The sequence below is a fragment of the Haliotis asinina genome, chromosome 16 (genome assembly GCF_037392515.1).
Source record: "Haliotis asinina isolate JCU_RB_2024 chromosome 16, JCU_Hal_asi_v2, whole genome shotgun sequence".
Lineage (NCBI taxonomy): Eukaryota > Metazoa > Mollusca > Gastropoda > Lepetellida > Haliotidae > Haliotis > Haliotis asinina.
This window is the reverse complement of record NC_090295.1, coordinates 42,634,771-42,650,154: the sequence shown is the minus strand read 5'-3', so window position 1 is coordinate 42,650,154 and position 15,384 is coordinate 42,634,771. Positions and strand designations below refer to the sequence as shown.

The following is a 15,384-nucleotide window of genomic DNA, read 5'->3' as shown; positions in this document are numbered from 1 at the left end:
CACAGTATAAGTAAAGTCCCAGTCAGGTTTGGTGGCCATGAACTTCATTTCAAGAGTCACAAGGGGACTTTAATCTTGTCAGCAGGATATCTCAATGAAAAGGCTTCATTACACTTGAGCGCGTACCCACTGGCTCTGACCGGGTTCAGTCTCCCGAGTGTGTCGTTTCGATGGAGGTAAACCTAAGAACAAAATATTGCACTTTTGATTTATGATTCTACTCTTATAATTTTATTAATTTGGTTTTTCTAAGTCAGCAATGCATTTTATACATCATGAATAAGTGATAACTGTGTTTTAATTATGTTTGATTGTTTGGTTGCATGTAACCTTTAAGATTACCAACGTGATATCTCAAGAACCAGTCACTCTACTCTCTTCACAGACTGTCAAGACATCTGTTGAATGTTCTTCAGTAAGCAATTTCTTTATTACTATTTTGCCACATTTCATACACTATGACATTCATGTCAAGGTCAAAGTGAGTCTTGAAAATATTTGTGCATTTGAATAACTACAAAGCAAAATATCATCAGAGATTGATCGGTCATCTTTTTATTGACATTTAACTTCATTTTAAACTACAACCTTCACTTTCATTACTTTTAATTATTCAATTTGGTAATATGCGGCAGGGGATTCTGTCACCTTAGAGACAATGCTTGTGTTTATTAGCTTTTGAGTTAGACTGCAGTTCATCAGTCTACTTTTGAACCAGATGCACAATAATACTGGATTCCACTCTGAGGATATATCTCCCTCAGCTCCTGGTTCTGTTCAGTGTATCAATCTATTCAATGACCAGAAGAAACATGGTGTCAGTCAGGATTGCGTGTTCCACTTCAAACGGAATACACAAAGCTCATCATAAGTTGTGCAGGGCCTTCTCATGCTTTTAACTAATACATTACAAACTGTAGAGTGTCTGATAAAACCACTGCTAAACTGCATCCCCCGGGATTGTATTTATCATCAACGGCGATGCTCCCTGCGGCTGTCATGTGATCCATCATGTGATACATCTTGTGATCTGTCATGTGATCATTTTCATCTCTTGATTGCATGCTTACAGAAGTCAGCCAACCACTTATGAATATGTTTCTGGGACTTCTTTCTGAGAAGTGTTTTTTGTTTAACTCAAAGTTGTATAATTTGAAGTATGATCTGATTTCAGTTAAACTAGATAATGTTCGGTTTTGATATCTGAAATAAGAAACTAGCTTGAGCTGGCCATAGTATCAAATTGTATACAGATGTGTGATCCATCTGATTCACAACACATCCAGCTGACCATCAACACACCTCAAACACCTGCCACACACCTGAAAGACCCACCCCACGAAAAACCAAGAGATCCACTCCACAGACAACAGTCCCCTGTCCATATACAACATTATCCACACCTTGTACATCTAAAAGACCCACTTGGTTGAAGTATATATATGTTACTGTATCCCTTGATATTAATCGCTAGATTCTCTGGCCCCGACTTGAATATTTGCACATGCTGTCATATTTCTGGGTTACTTTTGAGTGCTGCTTTAAGCAATAAACAAACACAGCACACACTGACCCACCTTTGTGAGACCCACTATACATCTACCAAACCCACTATACACCCACCAGACCCACTATACATCCACCAGACCCACTATACAACCACCAGACCCACTATACATCCACCAGATCCACTATACACCCAACAGACACATTATACACCCAACAGACCCACTATACACCCAACAGACTCACTCTACACCTGACAGACCCACTATACGTCCACCTGGTCCACTATAGACCCAACAAACCCACTATGCACCCACCAGACCCACTATATACCCACCAGACGCACTATATACCCGACAGACCCACTATACGCCAACCAGACCCACTATACACCCACCAGAATACACTATATACCCTCCAGACGCAATATACAACCACCAGACCGACTTTACATCCACCTCGTCAACTATAGCCCCAACAAACTCTCTATATACCCACCAGACCAACCTAACAGACCCACTATACACCCAACAGACCCACTATACACCCACCTGACCCACTATACAACCACCAGACCTACTTTACATCCACCAGGTCCACTATAGAGACCCACTTTAGACCCACAAGACCCACTATACATCCAACAAGTCCATTAAACACCGACAGCAGATCCACCTATATGTCCAACACACCCAACAGACCCACTATAGACCTAAACAGACCTCCTATACAGACACACATTCAGTCAGAGACAAAGACCAACATTTCAGCCAGCTTTGCCAGATGCATGGCGGTACTTTATTCCCCAGTAGTGCGGTGATGTGAGATTGCATGTGTAATCGTATTACAAGTAGCAGTACAGATATGCTGCCAACTGGGAGCTTTTCCTTCACTGGATAAAGAGCCAACTCATGACTCTCCATCTTCTCTTACAATGCTGTCTTTTTTCACTTGAGATTAAATTTCTGACATTGCACAGGCATTAGAATTGCTTTCATCATGGAATTGTTTTTATATGAAGTGGTTTTGTTTAATAATAGTTTCATTTCAATTTTCTTTACAGTATTGTAAGTTTACACTAAAAATGAACAGTGGATAATCCAAAAGATTAATTTCAGATAATCATTTCTTGATATAAAAATAAAAAAATAGGATAAACCATAAACTCTCTTTCTTCAGGAGTAATGGTGAAGTTGATATCAATATATTAACATATTGATGTAGTTTTTCAACAGCCCCCATTCGGTAGCAGCCCAGGTTTGGGTAGAAAAGGCATATGTGTATTGTATATCTCTCAGAAACAATTAGAATGCTATCCCTGTGATTCACCATTTGAAAGCATCTGGTCTTTTAGTATTGATTTTAAATAGCACATTGATAAACTTTCCTGTCTCTCTTAATGGGACACTCAATATAATTTTTGTTGGTCATGTGACACTGTGAGGGGGAGAGGTATCATTTTATACAAGTCATGTGCTGGTGTGTTAGTAATATCACTTAATGCTAGTCATGTGACACTGTGTGAGTGAATGCTTCTTCATATGAAAACTTCTACTGTGGTGGTAGAATACAACCTTCTGTTGTGAAGGTAGAATACAGCCTTCTGTTGTGAAGGTAGAATACAGTCTTCTGTTGTTAAGGTAGAATACAGCCTTTTGTTGTGAAGGTAGAATACAGCCTTCTGTTGTGAAGGTAGAATACAGCCTTCTGTTGTGAAGGTAGAATACAGCCTTCTGCTGTTAAGGTAGAATACAGCCTGCTGCTTTGGAGGTAGAATATGTCCTTCTGCTGTTAAGGTAGAATACAGCCTTTAGCTGTGGAGGTAGAATACTGTCCTCTGTTGTGAAGTTAGAATACACCCTTCTGTTGTGGAGGTAGAATACAGCCTGCCGCTGATAAGATAGAATACAGCCTTCTGCTGTGGAAGTAGAATACAGCCTTCTGCTGTTAAGGTAGAATATGTCCTTCTGCTGTTAAGGTAGAATACAGCCTTCTGCTTTTAAGGTAGAATATGTCCTTCTGCTGTTAAGGTAGAATACAGCCTTCTGCTGTTAAGGTAGAATACAGCCTTCTGTTGTTAAGGTAGATTATGTCCTTCTGCTGTTAAGGTAGAATACAGCCTTCTGCTATTAAGGTAGAATATGTCCTTCTGCTGTTAAGGTAGAATACAGCCTTCTGCTGTTAAGGTAGAATACAGCGTTCTGCTGTTAAGGGAGAATACAGTCTTCTGTTGTTAAGGTAGAATATGTCCTTCTGTTGTTAAGGTTGAATACAGCCTTCTGCTGTTAAGGTAGAATACAGCCTTCTGTTGTTAAGGTAGATTATGTCCTTCTGCTGTTAAGGTAGAATACAGCCTTCTGCTTTTAAGGTAGAATATGTCCTTCTGCTGTTAAGGTAGAATACAGCCTTCTGTTGTTAAAGTAGAATACAGCCTTCTGCTGTTAAGGTAGAATACAGCGTTCTGTTGTGAAGGTAGAATATGTCCTTCTGCTGTTAAGGTAGAGTACAGCGTTCTGTTGGGAAGGTAGAATACAGCCTTCTGTTGTGGAGGCAGAATACAGCCTTCTGCTGTGAAGGTAGAATACAGCCTTCTGTCGTTAAGGTACAGTGCACCCTAATCTGCTGTGGTGGCAGAGTACAACCTTATGCTGTGAAGGTAGAATACAGCCTTCTGCTGTGAAGGCAGAATACAGCCTTCTGTTGTGAAGGTAGAATACAGCCTTCTGCTGTGTATATCCTGTTGCCATGGTAGAGTACTCCTTAAGATAGTTAAGATAGAGTACATCCATCTGTTGTTAAGGTAAAGTACATCCTCCTCTTGTTAAGGTAGAATACATCCTCCTCTTGTTAAGGTAGAATACAGCCTTCTGCTGTTAAGGTAGAATACAGCCTTAATTCTGTTTTGAAGGTAGAATACATCTGTCTGCTGCCAGTCCTCCATTACACTTGACAGCAGATACCAGGGTGTGCAGGCAGACTTTCAGTATCTATAAATAGCCCCAGAGTCTCCCAGCTAGTGTAGAACTCAGCAAGGGTGATCCAAACCAGTGGACAGTGTGTGCAGATAAGTTTATAACATGTTCATTTGTTGCAAAGTATGAAACAGACTATAGCCCACCTGGCCCAGGATCAGCTATTGGGGAGGTGAAGGATATCGGCTGGTCTGTAATGATCAATATACACCAGAGACCAGAGTATACACTGAGGACATATAGCTCCACACACGTGTATGATGATCACTGAAACACAAAGTCTTCACTGGCCATGTGATGAGGAGAGCTTGCTGACACAGAATGCAGGACTTGTAGCCGGTTGTGGGGTATCTGTCTACCTGTTGAAGACTGAGGGAAGAGGCACGGGTGTGAGTCGCTGTGAGTGGCTGTGAGTTGTCTGACAGGTGAGAGATAATATAACTTGGCTGTGTTAATCACACTTGACTGGGTCACTACTCAGGGTCACTGTGTTGCCATGTGTGCTGCCTTTGTCAGTGTGTGTCTATCCATGACAAAGCTCATTATCAAACAGCTCTGTGCACCTCACAGCACAGTGTGTTTACAAGATTTCGACAGGCCAACATAATCTGTTGTACTTTGTGAACTATGTCCACATGCTGTGTGAAATCGGTAACCAGCCAGTGAATGAGTGCTGAAAGTATTTCAAACTTCACACAACCTTCACCTTGATGAGCTGCGATTGTGTCAAGCATCTTTCAGTGTTTATATACTTCATTCAGTCCAGTTATCGAAGGATTAACTGAAGCCAATGGACTGATATGATACACACATTCCCCAAACAATACCCATACAGCATATATAAATATAACCCCCATTCCAGCTGCCTCCTCCAGTGTGCAACTATTTAAGTAGACATAGTACTGGAATATTTCACTCATTCATCAACGGCTATAACAGCTATATCTGTTGATCAAAGGAAGAAAGCATGCCACTTTGTGCATACCAACTTCTTTTTAACTGCCAAGTATGAAAACAGTTTAACAATCTACATCGAACATTCCTCTGGGCAATAAACAAGATGTTGTTTTGCATAGAGTCGTATGCTTAATCATTGACTTGCCAACTTCTGGAATGCAGATCGAATGATCTCAGGACGGTAGTGTGTGACAATTCCCATTAATCAGCTCTGTGAAATGTCTATGAAAACAGAATGGTATAAGGATAAATAACCAGTCCCATTTGAAAATGACTTATGGGTACATATTGTATTCATAGTGGTACATAATATTGTAATTTCTATGATAATGTAGTATACTCTCCGGGTGTTTGTGCTACATAACTTTGACATTGGCATGTAATCTGTCGTTTGAACGTTCAAAATGACAGGCTGAACTGGAATTTTTCACCATGTTGCAGTTATGCATATTCATTATCATGTTGATATAGACTAGACTTAGTCTCTGAAAATATATAATTTTGATTGTAACAAATAAACCGATTCAAACTGAAAAGGAGCCCATGTGGACCAGAGATCCTGAATGTTGGGAAATCGAGACTTGCTTCATCTAAGGTTCTGCCATTGCAGGGGAAGGCTTAGTCTGTCGTACAGACCCTGAAGTATATATATCCAAGAAAGCCCACGCAAGTCTAGAAAATATGGCAAGTCTAGATTTCCTTAGCTTCTGAAAATGAAGAAAGTCTCTGGGCTTCATTTCATTATATTATTTTTTTTCACTATGAACGTTTTTTCAGTAAAATATGTTCATTTCAGAGACTAGCTGTTAGTCTAGGGAAGGCTGTGGGGTGAATAATATGGTTCAGGGACTGTGAGACAGACTAATGTTCATATGATGTCGTGTGCGCTGCAGGGCGTCGCAGTATGCACTGACTCATCTTGTACAACATGTTGCAGTTATTACATGGTGTTTATAAAATTATGTCACATGGATGATATTATAAAGAGACTTGAAATAGTATAAACAGTATATCCCTTCACATGTCGTCTGTAATAGCTAAAGCTAATTTAAACCTTAGGCTAGTAAATTGAACATGCCAATATTCCATCCTGGAATCTCAACAAAAGGATGATCATGGGAAACTTTCTAGAACCAGTATGTTAAGAGATATTATTCTCTTATGGATAGTAACAGTCATCTGACCACACCCTGTCAAGTGTTGACAACTCTCATTACACCCAAGCCTTTGTTGAGAAGAAAATTAATTAAAATATTGCAATTCTCACAAGTGTAAATGAGATCCGTTAGGGCCATCACTGAGCTAACTGTGTTGTAGAGAGCACTGTTTGGATTAAGAATGAAGCGAATAAGCTGCAATGCAAGTCTGACATCTTAACCAAACATTTGAAAGTCTCGATTCCATGGTGAGCTGTCATGTCATCACTCCATTATCTGGATGAGGGGAATTAAATTTACAATGCTTTAGTTTTGTGCTAAAAGCCTGTAAATTAATTATGGGTAAACATCCTATTGTGAAGTGTCTGATGGTTGGGAGGTTTGACAGGCACATTATGGCATCAACGTCAGTGATTACAGCTAATTCTGAGTGAGACATGTTCACGCTGACGTTGCTGACAGGTTTCCAGAACATTACTGCTGATAATAGGATCAAGTCACTAGTTCTGGACTGGATCACACCAGAAGATTCTTGATTGATACACTTCCTTGTCATCCTGAACAAATACCAGAATAATTCAAATTTGTCTGTCTGTTGTGATGACTGGATTGGCTTTAGCTGAAATCCTGAGTTAGGTCATAGAAATTTGGCATTATGTGTAATCAATCAGATTATCTTAGGTTCTCAGTGTGAGGTGTTTGATAAAATTATGGACAGTGTACCCTTTTCATCCCTTCACATCGTGTGACACTCCAGCTTACATGGAGGATGCTGAAGCGTGTTCAAATAAGTGAAATGGATGATGCAAAACCTGTTGAAATCTAGACTAAATGTTTCATTTAGTGCTTTAGCATTGCTGATGCAAGACAAGAGGGAGAACAAGTGGTTCAGGGACACTTATATTTTAATCCAGCCACATTTTTCCATGCCTATCACTCACACGCTCCCTCAGACCTAAACTTGCACAAGTCTCTAAGGTAATAATAAATAATTTAAGTGAACATTTCTAAAAAAAATTGACATTACATGCTGGTCTCTCTATCTAGACTTGCTTCTTTAAGGACAGAATTACTATACATCCAAGGGTTTAGAATTCAATACAGCTTTGGAGCAAGGCTACTTTGGCCCTAGACTTGCACATCTCAAGGATAAAAATTAATAATTTTGATGCTAATTTTTTAAAAAAGTAATAAATAACAGACTGAGGTCCTTAGACTGTCTGGTTACCTTTACTTCAAGGATAGAATTACTTATAGCTATTGTTATTATCTCCGGATCAAGGCTACCTCAGATGGCTCCTCCTATAACCCATTTTGACCAGTCCACACTTTTAACTCCTCCCCTCCTGACACTCCACCCTGGTGGAAATCCTGCAGGAGCAGATACAGATTAGCATCACTCTCAAGCATCTGGTGTTTACATTCAGCAGGTGCCCTTTCTGCTGGCCTAGGGCAGGTTTGCTGAACTGATTAGGATTTTGTTGGGTAACTCAGTGCTCAATAACAGTTCTTTCTGGTCCATATTGTCTTTCAGTGGAAAGATACTGAGTAATGACAGGGAGGACTTCTAGTGCATTCATCAAGGATGTGCCATCTTCATCCTTGCTGATGTTTTCTCATCAGTGACTGTCAATACTCTCTTTTTCTCTCTCACTGACCGCTGATGGTCTTTTTCCCCTCTTTCTCTCCATTCCCTCTCTTTGTTCTCTCTCTGTCACTGTGTCAATACTGGCTGCGTGTTTGTTTTAAATTCAAATATGCTTGACTGTTACAGCATTGATTTAGCAAACTGTAGTGCTTTAGACTATGTTATTTGACTGATAATACTGGAAACAGTGAAAAGGGCGACACAGCTGCAAGTTGATCCTAGGATCTACGCTGAACAGAGAGCACTCGAGATCTTGAAATGGAGAAATACATTTATCCTGAATTTTTTGTGTGTTTTTGATTAGTTTGTTGCTGAAATCCAGATAGTCTCTATTCAGAAACCTTTTACCATGGCAACTGGTCCTGCCAAAGGATTCAGGAATTATGAATCTTGTCATGAAACCAGATCATCCCAATTGGACAAATGAAATTAGATGCATGATCCCATCACAGCTGATAAATGTAACTGATCTTGTTACATCATAAAAACAAGCAGTTGCTAAGCAACCTTTGAAAATGCTCTTTTGGATGATTTCTTCCGCATGACATAATCAAGTCGACATTCTTAAAGTATGCTTGATGATTTTGTTGATGACCGTCAGTTTGGAAGCCTGGTGGCCCAATTGTTGAATTGCCAAATCCACAAATGGTTCCTATGTGTGAAACAAACTTCTGGTATCCATGCTGTTATCATTTATTGTTTGAAACTTAATTCACTCATGCAAACTGCATGGGCAGTGGCGTAGTGGTTGATTAAAGCGTTCACTTGTCATCCCAAAGGCCCAGGTTTGATTCCCCACACGAGTACCATGTGTGAAGCCAATTTCTGGTGTCCCCCCATTGTGATATTGCTGGAATATAATTGTATGTCATATTTTATTAATCCACTGATCATATTTTTTCAAGAATAAGGAAGAAAAATAATTAATTTTCCCTGCTCAAAAATAAAAGCCTTATGGGTTTTTTTGCCAAAAATGTGAACTTACAAGAAATCTTATTTTAGATCATAATTTGCCCCATATAGACTTCATAAATTGTCAAAAGTAAAATATTTAAATGCCTAAAAGTATTACTTTAACCGGTGATGTTATTTTATGTTTTCCTTCCTGCCTTAAGGTTTTCTGAGGACAAAAATCTGTAAAACAAGAAATAAAACTGATCTGGTCTAACAGCAGTGTGAACCCTACTCGTGCAGGTACATGGACGATATACTGTATCTCCCATGATGTCAAGCCCCTCATGTGTTTTTGAGTGGCTGTGGTCTGAGGCCTAGGTTTGATTCTCCATACTGGAAGCATTGTGTGGAGCCTGCATGTCCCCTGCAGTAATATATCTGGAATATTCAGTGCTTGAACATACACTTTCCTCTATTTATTATCATTAGATCCACTTGGGGGAGTGAGTGAGTTAGTTTTATACTGCACTCTGCAATATTCCAGCTATATAGTTGTGGTAGATACTCTTGAAACTGCCTGGGTCTTGGCACTAAAGGGACAAACCAGTAATCATGGACAAGTTGATTCTGAGTGAGCAATAGTGCTTTGTGTTATCACTGTGCACTGAGATGGGTATCACTCATAAACTCTGATATGACCATCTCAGTAGGTAAGCACATGAGTGAGTGAGTGATTGTGTGAGTGAGTGAGTGAGTGAGTGAGTGAGTATCGCTGTGTGGTGTTTTTAGCTATATTCCAGCTATATCATGGTGGGGACAACAGAAATGGGCTACACACACCACCCCCATGGGGAATCAAAGCCAAGTCTTCGGCATGATGAGCAAATCCTTTAACCACTGCTCTCTCTCCTCTCTCACCACTCCCTCTCTCACACCCTCTCTCTGTGACAACTCCACTCTTTTTCCCTCGCTCTGTCTCTCCACTCTCTCTCTTTTTCTCTCTCCCTCTCTTTCACTCAAAGCCATGTATTGAAGTAAATCAAACCTGAAGACTTTTAGCTGGAAACAGTGTAGTACTGAAGTCATTTTCCTCCAAGACTGTCTTGTTGATTTTGAGGGTGGGCATGCAAAAAGGGTTAAGCCTTTGGGATATGAATGCCTGATTGAATCTTGAAAAAAACATCCATCGTAATTATGTAATCTGATTGGCCATGTATTTTTAACTCTGTCCAGGTGTGTACTCCACTAAGTTCCCCATGAGTAAATGAGTGAGTGAGTTAGTGAGTGAGTCAGTGGATTTTATTGATAATCAACTCCCTCTATAGAAGTGGTGGAACATTGCTCACATACACAAAGAAAATCTAACCTTTGTCACTTTTGTGGTTCTAGCAAGAAATTATATATAGATAAGAGGTATAAACATATATTACTTTAGTAAAGCAAATATCACGAAACATTTTCTATTAACTTTGAAATAAACTAAAATAATATTGTGTTTATGTATATCAATATATTCTTTTGTCCATTATAGTTTGTTGAGGGAAACATCTGTTTTATTATTATATATTCATATTGTAAATTATTATATACTGTGTGATACAAATGGAATAAGAAAGAATATGATATTGAATATGTCCAGTGTACCGGTATATAATTTGAAACGGGCGTAACATACTCTTGATTATCGAGGATGAGACACAATGGTGGAAGAATGATTCTGGAGCTCAGCAACTGGCACAGTCACTTAATTAGATGACATTAATATCTTCAAGTGGCATTTAACTTGCTTCAGTGGCAAAATAGATCTTTTCCTAGCTTGAGAAACCCCCTGGCATCTGTACTGAAATGTTTCCTTGAAAAGCTAGAGAAGCTGAAATCTATGAGTCAACATTGCCTTCATCGTTGATTGTTCACTGGCATATTGTTTTTCAAGCATAGGGAAGTAGCAGCTGGTGTTTTAACATTTGAATTCAATTTGGTTTCTATGACAACTATGTTGTAAAAGTTAAAGTCTCATACCTGCAAACTATTTTTATGAGGTAGAATGGCAGTTCTGCTTGGCAATATTAGACAGTCTCCTGCCTAGACAGAATGATTTTGACCTTTTTTTTAATTCTGAGACCACATATGGTCTTGTTTGATCTGGTGAGTGAGGGGCCACAAATGGTCTTGTATAATCTGCGAACAATGTTTAAACACATGGTAAATGTATAACTGACAAACAATGTTGAGAAACATGGTAGATGTATAATCTACAATGTTGAAAAAACACAAATGTATAATCTACAATGTTGAGGAACATGATAAATGTATAATCTACAATGTTGAAAAAACATAAATGTATAATCTACAATGTTGAGGAACATGATAAATGTATGATCTACAATGTTGAGATGGTAAATGTATAATGTACAATGTTGACAAACATGATAAATGTATAACCAACAATGTTGAGAAGCATGGTAAATGTACAATGTGCAGTGTTTGTCCCTTGACTCTTTGGTCACTGGCTCACTCACCTGGAAGAAAGCCCAGCTCACGTAAAAGGTGTCAGACCGTATCAAATCATATATTATGAACTAGGGACTGGATCACAAGAACACCAATTTTTCCACATGCAGGACCACAGACATGACCGATTAATTGCCTATAGTAAGTATGCTCACCTCTAACTTTCTTGCTACCTGAATGTTGCTCTAATATAGCACATAATTGTCTTATGTTTGTGTAAGGCAAAGAAAAATGCATTTTAGGCTAACCACAAAAACCGTTCTGGTTCTGATTACCCCTTCTGAAAACTTCTGGCAGGTAGGTAGGATTTCTTTCACCTTATTTTACAAGGAAAGTACACCAACTAACATCACTTTCATCAATCTGTAATTGTTTATTCAATCAAGCCATCATGTTGATATTCTCTATCAGAATTACTAATATTTATCAGTGCTAGGGACAAAAATGGTATCAGAAAGCCTATATTATTCATACTGCTTAGAATGAATAGGGTTTTCACCAGAATTCATGGGTCAGACTGATAATCGGAATCACAGATTTTTGTAGGCTTTAGCGTCATATTGAGCTTGTATATTCAGTGTAGGTTTCTGTGAGTGCGTGTGTATGTGATACCATACGGCTGTTTTAGATTTATACCCCACCAAAAGTGAACTACTAAATAAAAAGAACTTATTCCCTTAATACAGGGTTCAGCCAGAAACATATCTTTTAGCATTTTTGGTGTGGCATAGACAAAGTTTAAACCTCTTGGTTTTTCACTCTCAAGGCAGAGTTGCTTTACTTGCTGGACAATAGAAGCACCCTATATGTAATTGTTTTATACCTGCTGACCTTTTTATATATTCCTACAGTTTGGTGAGAAAAGCAGTGAAGCAATCAGCCATGTATAATATCACACAACTCCCATGTGAGCCCAAATTTCTCCAAGCATACACAACATCTGAATGTGCCTCATTTAAAAATCATCACTCAATTGATCAGATATACTCTTACAAGCCCCCAGATGTTTAAAATTGTGCATCTTTAATGAACTGTTAAGAGAGGGCCATGTATATACCAGTCTGGAAATATGAAGTCTCAGGTGAATTCAGTCTCGGTGCCAACCAGTTATAATGCAGACATGACTCTCTGTGAGTGGGAGGGGAGACATGGCAGGGAGGGGGATGGCAAAGGCAGCAAGGGACCAGGGATATATCACTGTTATTGACTCATTTGGTCCATCATTGAGTTTCTGCCAAACCTGGTATGTCATTTACAGTTGAGAAACTGGCCATGCATACATGATAGCACCGAACATTGGTGGATTAGAATTAAACTCAGTGTATTCTGACTCCTGGATCACATTTCGTTGCTAGCCTTTGTTTCATCCTTGACTAGCACAAGGCGATTAATAACGTTCTGTGCATAATGATGAGGAGACATTAAGTAGGGACAGTTTCTGAATATATAGCAGCTCTCACAGAATTCATTAACTGGGATCAGTCGAGGTATGCTCCACTGCACTCCTTATGACACATCGGGGACATAAATTGTCTGAGACACTGCAGAGTGCAGTGCAGAGTTGCATACCTGGGTCATACCAGAATCCTGTGGTTGTGGGTGTGAAACCCTGTTCACCTCACTTTTGTTTCTTGATTTGTCAGCATGTGCATGGGCTTCATGAAAGTGAAAGTGATTTACACCTGAGCTGAAAGTGATTTACACCTGAGCTGAAAGTGATTTACACCTGAGCTGAAAGTGATTTACACCTGAGCTGAAAGTGATAAACACCCGAGCTGAAAGTGATTTATATCTGAGCTGAAAGTGATAAACACCTGAGCTGAAAGTGATTTACATCTGAGCTGAAAGTGATTAACACCTGAGCTGAAAGTGATTTACATCTGAGATGTGTCTCACTTCAGTGTTTCCTCATACATTAAGTTCCAGCACTTATTAGAGGAAATACAGTAATCAGATTACTGTTCCCTACTATAAGCCCAACGCCCACTCTGTACCGCCAGTCTACAGTTTTATGAAAAATGTTGCTATTTAAGAAATACAGTTCGTTCTACCACCATTTCTTTTCTAAGATGCCATATTTAACAATTCCTAAGCCTAATTTTGATTAATCTAGGGCAGAAAACAAACGACAGTGTCTGTGACCTAAATTAAAAATCATCACTCAGGGCTAACTGATGTGCTGTTCTCTTGACGTGTCAGCACCCTTCGTTAAAACAAACATTACTAGAGAAACAAATGATGAACAGTTTGGTGATGGTTTATGTTCGGGTTAAATATCGTCTCTAGATCATTTTAATTACATCTGTGATTCTCTTAAATCATACAAGGCAATATGACTGTCTCATTTCTACTATCAACGAAAGTTTAGATCAGTTCATTCAGCTGAAGCTGACTAGTCATGTGACATTCCATGACTGCATTGTGGGAATGTAAACATTGCAAACATTACTGTGTCTCTGTAAAAGTTTGAGTCGAACTATTAGACATTTTATCCTTCAGAAAACATAAACGTAAAGTTTCCACCAGTGATGTTAGCTGTGTGATGCAACTGTAAACCAAGAAACAGGATGCGACGAAGCAGTTTTCTGTGGGAGGGTGTACGAGGCGATGGCAACTGACTTTCATCGTTACGTCGGTTACATTGTGATGCAAAAAAGTTCAGTTACGAGGGGGCAGACTGGAATGGTGCAGTGACGTCAACACATTGTGACATGATGCAAAAAGTGCACATTATCGTCTGATAAAGTATTTGATTTTTCACCGAAGCATCTTAGAAGAATTCTTATATCATATCTGACATATTCCAGTCTTCTTATGCAGCCAATCATCTTCTGTAGTCTGTCAGTATATTCATGACCATGTAATTGCATGTAATAGGTTACAGAAATTGAAGGAGGTGACATAAGTGTTTGTCAGAAGCGTGTACGTTTAAACCAATTGTAGATAAATGTGTCAGCAGCCGTAAGCATGAATTTTGTCAAGGTTGTTGCAACTTTGGCATGAATATTTATGACCATATCTCACTTCTTTTCTCATATATGCTGTTAGTTTCTGTCAGGACTGATCTCCAGACAGCAGATCGAGCAGGCAGTCTCAGCAGGTAGTCCTATCAGACAGTCCAGACAAATGTGGTGGTTGACATCCAGGATTGAAATGGCTGCCCCGTTGTCCCTTATTAGTAAGGCCTTCAGAGTTCTCAGTGACGTTTTATAATGTATCAACCAAGAACATTTGACTGTTGTAAATCAGTTGTACATCTTCTGTATTGACATTACACATTGTGGTATCACCTGTGCTGTGTGCTGTGTCTACTATGAGTTTACGCCACTGTATTCCATACGCCATTATAATACATTTCCTGTTTCCATTGCTTGTACAACAGTTCTATACCACAGAATGTAATACCACTTGCACCACAGGTTGTACATTTCTATACCACACGCTGGAATACCACTTGCACCACTGGTTGTACAACAGTTCTAATACCACTTGCACTGCAGACTGATTTTCGAAGCTCTCTCAGCGATAAGGTAGTCATAAGTTAATGTTCATGCATGGCACTTATGATTATCTCAGCACTGAGAGCTTTAAAAATCTAGGCTCTGTTCTATACCACACTTCCATGTGAATTAAGAATACATATGGGCAAGGTTTTTTTTTGTTTTTTTCATGACAGTCCACATTCTAAGATTTTATCCCAAGGATGAAAGTTTTACCATGGAAAAATGATAAGAATTGT

The 15,384-nt window shown here is 39.1% G+C and overlaps 1 protein-coding gene across 2 annotated transcripts in view; it reads left to right on the top strand.

Moving 5' to 3' along the window:
- The window catches only part of LOC137268084 (putative N-acetylated-alpha-linked acidic dipeptidase), a 137,598-nt gene that overhangs the window by 7,008 nt on the left and 115,206 nt on the right, over positions 1-15,384 (top strand). The window contains exon 1 of one of the 2 annotated variants that reach the window (XM_067802591.1): positions 4,561-4,903. The exons of the other annotated variant lie outside the window; for it this stretch is intronic. The gene's annotated coding sequence lies outside the window, so the exon portion shown is untranslated. Of the gene's footprint in view, positions 1-4,560; positions 4,904-15,384 lie in introns of those variants that run through there. 2 annotated transcript variants of the gene reach the window in all.